Source organism: Rhinoderma darwinii, chromosome 2 (assembly GCF_050947455.1).
Source record: "Rhinoderma darwinii isolate aRhiDar2 chromosome 2, aRhiDar2.hap1, whole genome shotgun sequence".
NCBI classification, from domain to species: domain Eukaryota; kingdom Metazoa; phylum Chordata; class Amphibia; order Anura; family Rhinodermatidae; genus Rhinoderma; species Rhinoderma darwinii.
This window is the reverse complement of record NC_134688.1, coordinates 479,713-497,186: the sequence shown is the minus strand read 5'-3', so window position 1 is coordinate 497,186 and position 17,474 is coordinate 479,713. Positions and strand designations below refer to the sequence as shown.

General features: G+C 41.7%; 1 protein-coding gene across 1 annotated transcript in view; it reads right to left on the bottom strand.

The window, feature by feature from the left end:
* The window catches only part of DNHD1 (dynein heavy chain domain 1), a 112,263-nt gene that overhangs the window by 37,867 nt on the left and 56,922 nt on the right, over positions 1-17,474 (bottom strand). The gene's annotated exons all lie outside the window — the stretch shown is intronic.

Sequence of the window (17,474 nt, the reverse complement as noted above, 5' to 3'; positions counted from 1 at the left end):
ATCTCCCCGTGTGTCTGTCATTAGCGTCCCTTCATCTACCCGTGTATCAGTCATTACTGCCCTCTCATCTCCCATGTATCAGTCATTAGTGTCCCCTCATCTCCCCGTGTATCAGTTATTAGTGTCCCCTCATCTCCCGTGTATCAGTCATTAGTGTACCCTCATCTCCCCGTGTATCACAGTCATTACTGTCCCCTCATCTCCCCGTGTATCAGTCATTACCGTCCCCTCATCTCCCCGTGTATCAGTCATTACTGTCCCTTCATCTCCCCGTGTGTCAGTCATTACGGTGCCCTCATCTCCCTATGTATCAGTCATTAGTGTCCATTCATCTCCCCGTGTATCAGTCATTAGTGTACCCTCATCTCCCCGTGTATCAGTCATTACCGTCCCCTCATCTCCCCGTGTATCAGTCATTACTGTCCCCTCATCTCCCCATGTATCAGTCATTAGTGTCCCCTCATCTCCCCATGTATCAGTCATTAGTGTCCCCTCATCTCCCTGTGTGTCACAGTCATTACTGTCCCCTCATCTCCCCATGTATCAGTCATTACTGTCCTCTCATCTCCCCGTGTATCTGTCATTACTGTCCTCTCATCTCCCCGTGTATCAGTCATTACTGTTCCCTCATTTACCCGTGTATCAGTCATTACTGTCCTCTCATCTCCCCGTGTATCAGTCATTACTGTCCTCTCATCTCCCCGTGTATCAGTCATGTCAAGGATCATTAGCCTGTATATTGCTTGCAAAAACATTATTACTTTATATCAGAATATTCCACAAAGAACTTGAATGTAACAAGATGGAGCCTGCATCAGGAACACGCCTATGGAGACACCGCCCCTGGAATGCAAGAGGAGTATACAGATGAACTCACAGCTGAATAGAGCCAATAGGGCTTAAGCACGTCCCACATCTCTAGGGAGGAGATTTGTAAATTCTTTGTTCAATAAAGTTAATTGTACTTCCTGCTTCACTGAGGGAGGATGTCTACCAACTTGTCTGCCTGGTATATCTCTTCCACGCATGCCCTCAGTTTCCAATTTACAGAGGTGGCTATTCGGTGTGAAATAACAGGGAGAAGGAAGTTACCTTGACAATTGGCACCCAAACGTGGGACCACACTCGAGGGGATCTCGGAATTCGGACAACCGACAATCACATGGTGAAACAGACGACCCGGGACTGCCCACTGAAGGAGCCTGATCACCTCCACAATAACACGGTAAGTCAGTTGATTTTATAATTCTTCGACTTATCTGTGTTAGTGGACGGTCTTGTGGGAATCTGTATAACCCTTGTCGGTTGGCTAGGTTAGCTCAGGCGACAGGAGCGACATCCCCGCTGTGTGGTCACGAACCCATATGAAATTAGTCACGCACGACTAACCATCCTCTGGGTAATTAGGCACTAGATAGAAAATATAACCTGTCTTATACAGGGGCACGATAAGACATGTGATAAGAAATTGTAATGTTTCAGCCAGACCTAGAGAGTTGCAGACTGAGAAATTGTAATATTTCGGCCAGACCTAGAAAGTTGCAGACCGAAAAAAAATTATGATTTGGTGAAGGGAAGGGAAACATTATGTGAGTCAAACGAAGAAATTGATGGAAGTGTGCGGGATGCATAGGGGAGGGCGGCTACAAGCCGGAGACTGGGCAAAAGGTATTCAGAGAGAACAAAGGGAAGTTAGGAATAAGAAAGGCATTGTATTATGTTATATGTATTAGAAACCACAGGACCAGCCACCGCCCTATAATGGCGGCAGTCACTCATGTTGGGTGTGTCCTCATTGTGGGCAGCAAACCCTCCCCCCCCCCACAGCTGAGCAATGTGTTTCCTGTGGGAGAGGCTGCCCCCACCCCCTGATGAGGTCACGCCCGGCCCAACCAAATCCGTATGAAATGATAGCCTTGTTAATTTTGTCATTTCCCTCAGTAAAGAGTTGCCAGTAACACATGCTGCAGTGTTTTCTTCTATTCTAGATTCCGTCCCAGGGGTGCAGGACGCTGTGCACTGGTGAAAAGAAATGTCATCATAATATAGAGATAGTGGCCGACAGATTGGACACTGTTACAGATTCTGTGTTTGATGTTTTGAACGTAGATAATTCCTATAAAATAGTGTGATGAATGATTGCAGATACGTACGTTATCTTGAGTTGTTGTACAGATGTGTGACTCTTGGAGGTTCATTGTATGGGAGAATTTTTGCCGGCATTGAAATTGTTACGATTGTGAGAACAGAAGCTGTGAGGAGTGAGTGTGTGACCCCCCTCCTGTAGAATGTGATGACTGATATCAATTGTGTGGGGGAGGGGGGCTGTGTGCAGTGTGAAATCGGAAAAGCAGACTGGTATAAGCTTTTATATAGAGCATGGACTGATGAGACAAGGGGTTACAATATTGCACTGATTTTAGATTTATATTGTATGCTCTTATTTTCCGCAGCAGTAATGTCTACAAACAATTCTTAGTGTTTTGTGTATGGGGTTAAAATCAGTTTCTTTTTTTCTGTTTAAAGGAAAGTTTCTTATCTTTGCGCATGCGCTGTCGTCCATAACTACACCAAGCGAGGAAAATATTACAGACCGCTGTATCTGTCTGCAAAAGGATAAAAGTTACGCTGCATATTTATGTGTTATGATGTGATAAGATTTAACCCCTTAACGCTCCAGGACATACTATTATGTCATGGTAAGTGCATCGTTCGCGCTCCATGACATAATAGTATGTCATGGAGTAAACACGGCGCCGTTCGCGCGGGGCGCGTGCTTGAGCTGTGATAGCTGCTGTTTCCGACAGCAGACTATCACTGCTCAATGTGCCGGGACCGATCGCGGTGGTCCCCGCAGATTTAACCCCTCAGAAGCCGCGTTCAATAGCGATCGCGGCTTCTTAGGGGTTAATCCGCCATCGCCGGCCTGCTACACGATAGCGGCCGGCGATGGTGACTATGGCAAACGAACACCAAAAAATGGCGTCCGGCTATGCCATAGACGGAAGCCTAGTGGGTCCTGACAGAGTCAGGACCCACTATGCTTGCTGTCAGTGAGTAGCTGACAGTTCTAATACACTGCACTACGCATGTAGTGCAGTGTATTAGAATAGCGATCAGGGCCTCCTGCCCTCATGTCCCCTAGTGGGACAAAGTAAAAAAGTAAAAAAAAAGTAAAAAAAAGTTGTGTAAAAATAAGAAAATAAAAGTTTTAAAAGTAATAAAAGTAAAAATCCCCCTTTTTCCCTTGTCAGTCTTTATTATTAAAATAAATAAATAAACAAATAAACTATACACAATTGGTATTGCCGCGTCCGTAACGGCCTGAACTACAAAATTATTTCGTTATTTATCCCGCGTGGTGAACGCCGTAAAAAATAATAATAATAAACCGCACCACAATCACAATTGTTTGGTCACTTGACCGCCTAAAAAATGGAATAAAAAGAGATCAAAAAGTCGCATGTACCGAAAAATGGTACTGATCGAAACTACAATTCGTTACGCAAAAAATAAGTCCTCGCACGGCTTTTTTGAAGGAAAAATAAAAACGTTATGGCTCTTAGAATAAGGCAACACAAAAAGTAAATGATTGTTTACAAAACTTATTTTATTGTGCAAACGCCATAAGACATAAAAAAACTATAAACATCTGGTATCGCCGTAATCGTATCGCCGCAGAATAACGTGAATATGTCATTTATAGCGCACGGTGAACGCTGTGAAAAAAATAGAACAAAAAAACAATAGTAGAATTGCGGTTTTTTAGTCACCGCGCCACCTAAAAATAGAATAAAAACTGATCAAAAAGTCGCATGCACCCCAAGAAAGCTACAATGGATTCCTCAAGGGGTCTAGTTTCCAAATTGGGGTCACTTTTGGGGGTTTTCCACTGTTTTGGCACCACAAGACCTCTTCAAACCGGACATGGTGCCTAATAAAAAAGAGGGCTCAAAATCCACTAGGTGCTCCTTTGCTTCGGAGGCCGGTGCTTCAGTCCATTACCGCATTAGGGCCACATGTGGGATATTTCTCTAAACTGCAGAATCTGGGCAATAAGGATTAAGTTGCGTTTCTCTGATAAATCCTTTTGTGTTATAAAAAAAATAGTATAAAGAGGATTTTCTGACAAAAAAAAAAGTAAATTTCACCTCTACTTTGCTCTAAATTTCTGTGAAACACCTAAAGGGTTCATAAACTTTCTAAATGCTGTTGTGAATACTTTGAGGGGTCTAGTTTCTAAAATGGGGTGTTTGATAAGGGTGTCTAATATATGGGCCCCTCAAAGCAAATTCAGAACTGAACTGGAACCTAAAAAAATAAATAAATGAGGCAATACTTCGCTTCTTACATTATACTGATAATGAGCCGTGCCCACCCCGAGATGGCCCCAGTTTTGACCGTTTGTATAAATGGAGACCCCTATTAGACCGTTTCAGTGCCTTGTTTTCCCAAGCATACACCCCCGAGAAGTGTATTTCTATTGATGAGTCCCTGGTACATTTTAAAGGGAGGGTTCAATTCCGCCAGTACCTGCCGGGTAAGAGGGCAAGGTATGGCGTGAAGATGTATAAGCTGTGCGAGAGTGCCTCAGGGTATACCTACAGGTTTAGGATATATGAAGGAAAGGCCACCCCCAAACCAGACTGCATCCTGGACTACAATAGGTACATGGGAGGGATGGACTTGTAAGATCAAGTCCTGAAGCCCTACAGCGCCATGCGGTGTGGTATAAGAAGCTGGCCGGGCACATCATACAGATGACTTTGTACAATGCGTACGTGCTACGTCGATGTGCAGGCCAGAGGGGAACTTTCGTGGAATTTCAAGATCTAATCTTTAGGGACCAGGAAGGGGGGGCACCCAGTACTTGTGGAAGCGAGGCCACACGCATCGTACCAGGGCAACACTTTCCAAGAGAAGTTCCCCAAACCGGTGGAAAGGGTCAAAAGAGGTGCAGAGTCTGCTATAAGAGGGGGATAAGGAAGAACACAATATACCAATGTGACACGTGTCCCGAAAAACCAGGGCTCTGTATAAAAGATTGTTTTAAAATGTATCATACATCCCTTGATTTTTAATTTACCCTGATGCACTCCGCACAGCTTACCTCCCTCATCTTTCCCTTCTGAGCCCTGCCGTATGCCCAGGCAGCTGATAACAGCCACATGTAGGGTATTGCCGTACCCAGGATAACCCACATTACAATTTAAGGGGTGTATATCTCCGGTGGCGCATGCTGGGCACAATATATTGGACACTGACATGCCATATATATATATATAAAATTGCAAATCTCACTCTGCACCATCTGCTGCGCATTATCTTTTACACAGTACCTGTGGGGTCAAAATGTTCACTACACCTCTAGATGAATGTCTTAAGAGGTGTAGTTTTTAAAATGGGGTCACTTCTCGGGGGTTTCAACTCTACTGGTGCCTCAGGGGCTTCTGCATACATGACTTAGCACCAGAAAAGCTCCAGTAGGCCAAATGGTGGTCCTTCCCTTCTGAGCCCTCCCATGGGCCCAAACGGCAGTTTATCACCACAAATGGGGTATTGCCGCACTAAGGACAAATTGGGCAACAAAATGGGGTATGTTGTTCCTTGTGAAAATAAGAAATTTTGATCAAAAATGACATCTTATTGGAAAAAATATCATTTTTTTCATTTCACAGCCCAATTCAAATAGGTGCTGTGAAAAAACTGTGCGGTCAAAATGATAACAAAAACCATAAATGAATTCCTTGAGGGGTGTAGTTTCCAAAATGGGGTCACTTCTGGTGGGTTTCCATTGCTTTGATACCTCTGGGGCTCTGCAAATGCGACATGGCACCCGAAAACCAATCCAGCAAAATCTGGACTCCAACAAACACATAGCGCTCCTTTCCTTCTGAGCCCTCCCATGGGCCCAAACGGCAGTTTATCACCACAAATAGAGTATTGCCACACTAAGGACAAATTGGGCAACAAAATGGGGTATGTTGTTCCCTGTGAAAATAAGAAATTTTGATCAAAAATGACATCTTATTGGAAAAAATATCATTTTTTTCATTTCACAGCCCAATTCAAATAGGTGCTGTGAAAAAACTGTGCGGTCAAAATGATAACAAAAACCATAAATGAATTCCTTGAGGGGTGCAATTTCCAAAATGGGGTCACTTCTGGTGGGTTTCCATTGTTTTGATACCTCAACACCTCTTCAAACCTGGCATGCTGCCTAAAATATATTCTAATAAAAAAGAGGCCTTAAAATGCACTAGGTGCTTCTTTGCTTCTAGGGCTTGTGTTTTAGTCCACGAGCGCACTAGAGCCACATGTGGGACATTTCTAAAAACTGCAGAATCTGGACAATACATATTTAGTTGTGTTTCTCTGGTAAAACCTTCTCTGTTACAGAAAAAAATTGAATAAATTTGAAATTCAGCAGAAAAAATGAAATTTGCAAATTTCATTTCCACTTTGCTTTAATTCCTGTGAAATGCCTGAAGGGTTAAAAAACTTTCTATATGCTGTTTTGAATACTTTGAGGGGTCTAGTTTTTAAAATGGGGTGTTTTATGGGGGTTTCTAATACATAGGCCCCTCAAATCCACTTCAGAACTGAACTGGTACCTTCAAAAAAAGGCTTTTGAAATTTTCTTAAGAATATGAGAAATTGCTGTTTATGTTCTAAGCCTCGTAACGTCCAAGAAAAATAAAATAATGTTCAAAAAACGATGCCAATCTTAAGTAGACATATGGAAAATGTGAACTAGTAACTATTTTGGGTGGTATAACCGTCTGTTTTTCAAGCAGATGCATTTAAATTCTGAAAAATGCTATTTTTTGTAAATTTTCTCTAAATTTTGCAATTTTTCACAAATAAAGACTGAATATATCGACCAAATTTTACCACGAACATGAAGCCCAAAGTGTCACGAGAAAACAATCTCAGAATCGCTTGGATAGGTTTAAGCATTCCGACGTTATTACCACATAAAGTGAAATATGTCAGATTTGAAAAATGGGCTCTGAGCCTTAAGGCCCAAACTAGGCTGCGTCCTTAAGGGGTTAATGTGTTTTGATGTTAATTCAAATGACTTAAAATACAGATATTGTTAGACACGGGGTCTTGAACATGTATGTGCCCCCCACTGTTCCCTATTCTTATATACAGTTTATTGGTTTGCAGTAATTAATATTACCAGATATTATTTTCCGTTTTATTGAATAGCTAATTACAATTGTTTTGTTTTTGTTTTCACACATGAGGCACGTGCTATGGTGCTGCCTAAATGATATTTTGGAAAATGTGAGATGTTTTACAGGTAAATGATTGCAAGTCATTTTAAACATAAAATGTATTTTTGTCAGGAGAAAGTCATTTTTGTTCCAGGCTGTTGTGTATTACATTGGGGCCAAACTAGTGCCCCCAGATAGAGTGTCCGACCTTATTATGTTGAGATGTAGTTTTGAACTCTGCTACATTACTTTCGCAGAGTCCAAAAAAAAAGGGGGGGAATGGTGAAAGGAGGGACTGATCAGGTACAATTTTGGTTTGTTCTTAATTAATTAATTTGGTTCTAGGAGATCTACAAAATGTGTATGAGACCCCAATGAGTAATCCACATTAAATGTGTATGAGGGTAACCTAAATGTTGAGGTTTTTCTGTGGAGATCCTTCCAGAACAGTAAATATGGCACTGGGTATGCTATGCTGTAGTCTCCACCCAATATGAGGTATTGTGTAAGAGACCATCCCCCTCCAGCAAATTTACACAAGAGGCCGAGGTCACTCACAGATGAGTCTTTACAGATTTAGGAGGGAAGGAGGTGAAAATTATCTGAGCATTGTTAATTTTATGTAAAGATTTTAGTAATTTATATTTGTTTTTGTATTAATCAAGTATTTACAGAACCTGATAAAAGTGAGATTCTCAAAGTGTTCTGGATTATCGGATGAGTGTGGAGAAGTGTATAACATTTGTTTTTATTTTTTTATTTTTGAGAATGAAGACGCCCCCCTTTGAGATGTTCTATCTATATGTGACATGGGTTTTGAATGTAAATTTGTAATGTAGAAATACTTCATCATATACAGTATATACAAGATAGGATACGAGGCACCAGGTAAATCATCCAGAAACCACACTCACCTTGTCATTCATCTCAAGGAGCGGAGCTGGAGGTGCTCGCTGAGGCTGTAATCTGGCAGAAGGTAAGACGGCCGACATTTACACTAACTCTAGGTACGCTTTTGGCATAGCCCACAATTATGGGCCCATTGGTAGTAGGAACTTTATTGGATCATCGGGTAAGCCAATTGAGAGAGCAACAGAAGACAGAACTGACAACAAGAGTATGTGCAGCCAGGTGTCAGTAAATTGGCTTGTCCCTGGATACAATAACGCCACCACTAGGTTTGTAGCAGCCGGCATGATGTGCGCACGGCACGACATAGGTAAAACAGCAAAGGTACCTGTGAAAAGTGCAGCCCGGCCAGATTACCCGTCCCAGCGACAGCAGAACATACAACTACCCGAGGTAGAAGAGTATGACAATGTGCTCGTGTGTGTAGACCTGTTCTCAGGGGGGCCTGAAGCCCGGCCGGTAACTTCCCCACTGCAGAACATACAACTATCCGAGGTAGAAGTGTATGACAATGTGCTCGTGTGTGTAGACCTGTTCTCAGGGGGGCCTGAAGCCCGGACCCGTATCTTCCCCACTGCAGAACATACAACTACCCGAGGTAAAAGTGTATGACAATGTGCTCGTGTGTGTAGACCTGTTCTCAGGGGGGCCTGAAGCCCGGTCGGTATCTTCCCCACTGCAGAACATACAACTACCCGAGGTAGAAGTGTATGACAATGTGCTCGTGTGTGTAGACCTGTTTTCAGGGGGGCCTGAAGCCCGGCCAGTATCTTCCCCACTGCAGATGTTGTGTGTAGTGACAGGGGAACCGTGTTATCCCAAGTATTGAACTGGTGTTTGTACAATGATAAGATGTCAGCAGTTCTCCAGACGTTATTCCAAAGTTAGTTTGTTTAATAACGATATTCAAAAAGTGTTGTGGGAATATTAAATACTGAGGTTAAGTTTTAGGTAAAGTTCTCGACCAGCCTTAGCATTGGACTATTGGAGGCGTCAGTATTATGTTTGTGTAAATGATAACTTCTTGGTGCAAGTAGATTGATTCCCATTTGAAAAAGCTTTTGTTGTGAAAGGAAAATTTTAGAGCAGAGAATTCTGTGCAGTGTATATATATATATATATATATATATATATATATATATATATATAAATAAAGAGAAGGAGAATCAGTTTGTATGTATCAGTTTTAGTTACTGCCCAGTGTGAACGTTTAACATAAATCTGCCATTGTTCATGTTTTTCTTCAAATTAATTATCTGATTAAGATCAATTACTGATTATGCGATGAAAAGATTGTTCTCCACAGGAAGTGTCCAACTGGGAGCGGAAGGCGTGAGGACCAGATTCGAACAGAATTTGGACGGATAAAGGAAGGTAAACCGGTAGCACCCAAGGCACTCTTGATGGCACTTGCATTGATGGTGTATGACCTCACATATGCCCCAAGACTGCAAGGATCAATGTGGTAAGATTTAATTGGCATGTCCCAGGCTTTACAGCTGATGCTACTAAATTCTGTTAGAGCTGTTTGATTTGCCTACAGAACAGTCCTGGCAGACCGGTGCCAACCTTATCATACCCGCCTCCCACAAAGAGAACAGTCCTGGCAGACCGGTGCCAACCTTATCATACCCACCTCCCAATAAGAGAACCGACCTTGAGAGCCCTTCCCAGGTAAAACAAACCAGAGTAGGGGGAGGAAAATTGGTTTGAGACACTTGTCAGATAAACATGTGGAATCTGTGTATATTTCTGTGAATAGGAGATGTTCCAGGTAATCAGCTGAGATCAAGGTACAAATCCTGCTGAAAAGCGTAACACCAAGTTCAAATACAATGTACCCAGTAATTATACGTCTTCTAGGTGCCCTATCCAGTGGAACAGAGAAGTTTTTCTTACATGAAGGTGTTTGTTTGATGTCGTTTAAGGGCCTGTCATTATTATTGTATGTACTCGAAGATTTGAGATTTCATCTGAATAACGGTAATATAATTTTGTTTATATATATGTTTTTATTATTTTTCATATTTAGATGTTATAAGGTTATGTGATAAAAACCTAACTTGGATCTTAGATACTAAGACATGGTCTTAGTTATATTAAGCACAGGTCTTTATATAAAAACCTGGGAATAACGGTTCTCTAGGTTATTAGTACATAGCCTGTGTGAGAAGGCTACAGGAATAAATAACTCCATGCAGCATGTAAAAGATAAAGTACTTTGAGATTTTGAGGATCTCTTATAGAGTATTAGGATTATTTGTTTTATAAAGTTTAAGATTGTGACTAAAAGTATTGAATGATTGAGATAAACTAAATCCAAAGTTAAAGAAAGAGAAAGACTTACAAACTGTGGTGTAAAGACACATCCAGGACATCTGCTGCTGGTCTGATCAGCCTCTTATTGCCTCTGGACGCCGCTGACACCAGAAGTTTTAAGGTAATCAAGTATTTCTTTGGTGCAGGTGAAAGAAATGGTTATTATAGATGAAACATATATGAGGCTCCTTGACTGTGCAGATTGAATGTATGAGGGTTAAATAAATAAAACCCTGTGTGTATAAGGGAGTCCAATTAGGTGTGGTCCTAGGTAAAATTGTTACAAGGACAAATCAGTAGGAAAAATACTGTTAAAACATCCAGGAACATGAAGTATATGACTGATCAGCATTATACTTGTGCACGTTGTTGTGTTTTGTGTGTGTACTGTGACTTTGGTGAAAATACCTTGTGGTCAAGATATACGAGGTATACAGAAATATAGAATATGACAGTAGGTTTTGTTATTCCTATTGAATTTGTTAGTTTGTTAATCGTTAATCATGCGTCTTGTCTAAATGTGGCAAAAGTGAGAGCTGAGACAGTCTTTCACATTTCGGAGTCGTGGTCACACTGGATGAGCGACATTACTGTCTTACGGACTGTGTTTTGGTTAGCGGCTCTAGGCGTCTAGAGTGCAGCGAGTCCTACAGTCCAGGGAGAATAACATTCTGGTAAGCGGCCTTATTTATAAGGTGCAGCGAACACTGTTATTCAACATTCCCAACCGACCATCAAAATCCTACAAGACTCAATGAATGAGTTCAAATTAGAGTCAGATCATAGAAGCAAGATCAAATAATAGAATAAAGTGGATTAATGTCTATTGTCCCGAAGTCTTCTCATTAATTTTGGTTGGGCTTTTATTATTTACTATATTTGTGATGATTCAGATACTTAAAAATATTAGAACAGGACGAAGGCCCATCAGATTGTTTTGAATGTCTTGTCCTGAGTGTCTGTTTGGATTAATGTTGGCTATTTCCACTGAAGGTTGGAGAATAGTCAAAATAATTGATAAAGGATACAAAGTTAATAAAAACAGAATTTGGTTCCTTAACAAACAATCTTTCTACATTAAAAGTGTTTATATTAAATATTCATAAGATTCCTACTCTAGAAAAAGAAAAAATGATTGCCACATTATTAACGGACCTAGAAGGAGGCAAACTATATATACTGAAAGACGCCCCATTACGCGTCCAATAAATAGAGAGGAACCCGAGACATTTACTGAAATTGCTAAATTAGACGTCCTTTCAAAAGGTCCCCGCTTGTAACAGGGGTAATGTGTCAGGAAATAGACTGGGAGGTGGTTGTTTCTGTTGCTGTCAGAAAAATGAGGGTTTAGAAGGTAATGTGAAATATATGCACAAGATTGACCCAGAGAGTATTAGGAAGTAATGTTTGGAAGAATCTTAGAAAAGGGAACAAGGCAGAAGGTTCTGACAGAATGTTAAAATGATCGGCATGTCAAAAGGAGGTTGTTTACATAGTTCAATATGTAAGAATAATTGATCGGAAAAGCAGAACTATAGAAGAGTGTGAGTTAGTACAGTAAAAAGATGAGGGGATGGCGGCGCTCCTCCGAGACTATTATGAGGTGGTGAAGTGTAGATCGCCGGCTGCCACCCACTGCAGTCCCTTGGTGCTAAATCCTTAGTACCTGGGACAAGGTGAGAGCCAGAAGGTGAAGAGAAAAAAATGCAGTGTAATTACGGGTATTGGCGCCAGGCTGAAGAGAATCAGGAACGGAGTCAAGTGCATAGGATCTAGGAGATCTTTTATTGAGAGGGCGAGGCGTTTCTGGACCGGACTGGTCCCTTCATCAGGTACAATACAATAGTTGCACGTGTAGTGTGCACATATATATGCAGTAAAAAGACCGGGAGCACACCGGTGCACAACACTTCAATTTACATACAAATTATCAAGAGCCGTTACAGGATGACAAATCCTTCGTGGCTTCAAAGTTTAAAACATCACGGTTTATACAGATAATATATGTTATTGACATGTGTTCTTATACATTTATTCATGATTGTGCACATTCTGTTCTAGCATCAGGTTTTTCACATCGATTCTCATGTACCTTTTTCTCAAAGCCGTTTTTGAGCTGTTATACTTTAATGCTTTAATGTGTTGCCATAGTATCATGATGTTTGTATTCATTCACATATGTGAGCAAAAAGTATTTTAACCCCTTAGTGACCACCAATACGCCTTTTTACGTCGGTCACTAAGGGGCCTTAGGCTAGGCTGACGCCTTTTCACATCAGCCTAATCTAAGTCCTGCACGGGTCTCCTGTGCAGGCAGGAGCTGGGGCTCTGCTGTCTGATGACAGCTGAGCTCCTGCTCCAACGCCCGCGATCGAAGTTTACTTCGATCGCGGCCGTTTAACCCGTTAAATGCCGCCATCAATAGCGATCGCGGCATTTAACTTTGTTTACAGAGGGAGTGAGCTCCCACTGTCACCCATCGGCGGCCCGCGAATGCAATCGCGGGTCTCTGATGGGGTGTCATGGCAGCCGGGGGCTTGATAAAAGCCCCCAGGTCTGCACTGGACATATGCCTGTTAGGACGAGCCGGAGGCACGTCCTAACAGATTGGCTGTCAGATTTACACTGACAGGCAATAATGCTCCGGTGTACGAAGTATACTAGAGCATTGTAGCAGCGATCGGAACATCGCACAGTAAAGTCCCCTAGTGGGACTAATAAAATAAGTCATCAAAGTGAAATAAAGATTATTAATAAAAAGTACAGTAAAAAAATAAATAAACCATTTTTTTCCATAAAAAGTGGTTTTATTTAGTAAAAGTGTAAAAAAAAAAAAAGTACACATATGTGGTATCGCCGCGACCGTAATGACTCCATTAATAAAGTTAATATGTCATTTAAACCACAAGGTGAACACCGTAAAAAAAAAACCAAAAAACCATGGCGAAATTGCAATTTTTTTCCATTGCCCCCCAAAAAAGTCATAATAAAAATGAATCAATAAGTCCCATGTACCCCAAAACAGCACCAATCAAAACTACGTCTCGCCCCGCAGAAAACAAGCCCAAAAAATCACTACATTGATGGAAAAATAAAAAAGTTACGGCTCTTGGAAAGCGACGAGGCAAAAACAAATCATTTTAGTTCAAAAGTGTTTTTATTGTGCAAAAGTCGTAAAACATAAAAAACCTCTACATATGTGGTATCGCCGTAATCGTACCGACCCATAGAATAAAGGTAACATGTTATCTACGCCGCACAGTGAACGGCGTCAATTTAAAAACGCATAGAACAATGGCGGAATTTCAGGTTTTTTTATAATCCCCCCCAAAAAGGTTAATAAAAGTTAATATAAAAATTATATGTACCCAAAAATGGTGCTATTAAAAAGCACAACTAATCACAACTAATTTGAAAAAATGCCTATGTCAAAAGCCGTTTTTTTGTATTACTTGAAGCACTGGTTTTTTGATCAAATCAGAAAAAATTTATAAAACCCTTTGAATTTCTCCATACAAAAAACTCATAAAAAATTGTTGCTATGAGATAGTTTTTTTTTTGAAATTGTAAAACTTATCAGTTTCATTATATTAGTTTTGTATAGAATTATGAGAATATAAGATTGGACACGGTCAGGTTTTTTTTATCATGTTTCTACTACATGCACTCCCTGAGTTCATTGTACTCAAATATTTGGGGCTAAAAGTATAAAAATATGTATGTAAAGGGGATTCCAAATGTAGGATATATTGTTTAAAAGACCTATATGGGTGATGTCTAGATCAAAAACTTGTCAAGTGGAGTGTATACCATACGTACAGTTTACGTTGAATATTAATATTGATCATAGTACTATATTCATACTTTCCCTTCTTACCTATACAGTAAAACCTATGTGTTGTGTTTGAATGACACATGTTTCAGGGTAGATTTTTAAAAGTCATTAGTATTCTCTATAGTTTCATTCAATCCTTCCGGATTTAAAGTGTAAAACTGACAGGCAACCTATTAGGTCATGCCTCAGGCAGATGCTGAAGGCAGACCTGGGGGTCTTTGTTAGACCCCCGGCTGTCATGGAAACCCGACGGCGACCCGCGATTTGTTTGCGGGGGCGCCGATCGGGTGACAGAGGGAGCTCCCCCCTCTGTCAAACACATTAAATGCCGCTGTCACTATTGACAGCGGCATTTAATGGGTTAAACTGCCGGAATCGGCGCGAGCTTCGATTCCGGCAGTTGCAGCAGGAGCCAGGCTGTGTATAACAGCCGTGCTCCTGCCGCTGATCGCGTGGGTACAGTCTCAGTACCCGCGCCATCACAGGACGGATATATCCGTCCTCCTGCGCGAACTAGCAGCTGCTGAGGACGGATATATCCGTCCTTCGGCGTTAAGGCGGCATTGACAAGTGCAGGGGACGGCGCGGTGACGTATGGAGAGGGGGGCGGCGCGGAAGTGGGCAGGAGGCGGCAATACCCCCGTGTTTCCCCGAAAGTAAGACATATGTCTTACTTTCGGGGTACGGCTTATATTAGCCGACCCCCCTGAAACCCCCGATACGTCTTACAATCGGGGGTGTCTTACTATCGGGGAAACACGGTATTACATAACTGGTGGAACAATTCATGAAATCTTTAATTGGAAAGATTTATTTTGTAATGTTGCAGGTGGATGACATATATTATCTGTATAAACCGTGATGTTTCAAACTTTGAAGCCACAAAGGATTTGTCACAGTGTTGTGCACCGGTGTGTTCCCGGTCTTTTTACTGCATATAGATGTGCACACTACACGTGCAACTATTGTATACTGACCTGACGAAGGAACCAGTCCGGTCCAGAAACACCTCGCCCTCTCAATAAAAGATCTCCTAGATCCTATGCACTTGACTCCGTTCCTGATCCTCTTCAGCCTGGCGCTTATACCCGTAACTACACTGCATTTTTTCTCTTCACCTTCTGACTATAGAAGAGTGTGTCACTGTACTAGTGATGATAAAGAGTAATACAGATAGGTACATTGCAATGAGTGATGTGGATTATGACGTGAACTATGATGTAGTATATGTGTCCGTGTATACAGCGTGTGTGTCCCTGTATACAGGGTGTGTGTGTCCGTGTATACAGTGTGTGTGTGTCCGTGTATACAGTGTGTGTGTGTCCGTGTATACAGTGTGTGTGTCTGTGTATACAGTGTGTGTCTCCGTGTATACAGGGTGTGTGTCCGTGTATACAGGGTGTGTGTGTGTCCGTGTATACAGGGTGTGTGTGTGTCCGTGTATACAGGGTGTGTGTGTCCGTGTATACAGGGTGTGTGTGTCCGTGTATACAGGGTGTGTGTCCGTGTATACAGGGTTTGTGTCCGTGTATACAGGGTGTGTGTCCGTGTATACAGGGTGTGTGTCCGTGTATACAGGGTGTGTGTCCGTTTATACAGTGTGTGTGTCCGTGTATACAGGGTGTGTGTGTCCGTGTATACAGGGTGTGTGTGTGTTCGTGTATACAGGGTGTGTTATCCGTGTATACAGGGTGTGTGTGTCCGTGTATACAGGGTGTGTGTCCGTGTATACAGGGTTTGTGTCCGTGTATACAGGGTGTGTGTTCGTGTATACAGGGTGTGTGTCCGTGTATACAGGGTGTGTGTCCGTTTATACAGTGTGTGTGTCCGTGTATACAGTGTGTGTGTCTGTGTATACAGTGTGTGTGTCCGTGTATACAGGGTGTGTGTCCGTGTATACAGTACAATATGCCTGGATGGTGCTTCCCCAGGGTGCAGAAAATTCCCCATATATTTTCACCCGTACAATGAAAGAGCTGCTGGAGAAGTGGTCTCCCAAACACTCCACCACTTGTCTATTGCAATATGTTGATGACTTGCTTTTGTGTTATGTCATCTATTTTGTAACAATAATTAATTTTCGTTCTCTTATCTTAAAACTATTAAATTCTAGAATTTATTTATGTAACAACGGTTTAATTTTAGTTCCCCTTTCTTAGATGCCGATCAGATAGGGCAAGCCACAAACTATAACATTTGCTCCTATTAGATATAGCTCACCCCAAACTGTCACATAGCTAAAAAAAAAGTATGATGAGCTACATTATCACATGAGTTATCATAAATGTTATGTGTCTTCTATGATGACTCAAGCTCACAGTCCCTTGTGACTGGGGGGGGGGGGGCACGGACAGAATGAGCATATAACATATGTATTGTTCCTTAAAACACCTTCCTGACCGCCCACTGTCTTTTGACATCAGGCGGTGCGGGTGCTTAGTCTACAGAGACGTCTTTTGGCGTCGCTGCAGATGAAGCTGATGAGCGCTCGTGAGAGCGCTCGTCCTCTAAGATCAGGAGCTGTTACTAACAGCTCCTGATCTTAGAGCAGCCTCCTGAACACAGCTGGGGTCGGCAAACATTCGGACCCCAGCTGTTTAACACTTTGATTGCCGCGGTCCGTGACCGCGGCATGATCAAAGGGAATACTCCTCTTTGATCGCATCACCGGGATTCCAGTGATGCGATCAAACACTGGGGAATCCCTCTGCAGTCAGCCCTGGGGACCTACAAAGGACCCCAGGGCTGTCTGTTCCGTGTGCCTGCTGTTCGGGCACACTATGTGCTGCCCGATCAGCAGCCTGTGTCATAGTGACACTGTGTAATGTATTAGCGTACAGAAGTATGCTAATACATTGCAAGTAAAAAATAAAGTTACAAATAAAGTTATCCCTTGATGGGATTAAAAAAAAAAAAGTAACAAAACAAATAAATAAATAAAAAAAGTCCCAAAAAGAGTCTTTATTTTGCATTAAATACATTTTATTGCCCCTACACTAAATAAAAACAAAAAACCTACACATATCAGGTATCTACACGAGCGTAATAACCTGAAGAATTAATCTAATGGGTTATTTAGCGTGAAACGTGAACAGGATAAAAAATAAACCAAAAAAAGTATTCACGGAATCGCCTTTTCCTATATTCACGCCGTAAAAAAAATACTGTTTCTCTCGCATAAAAAAAGG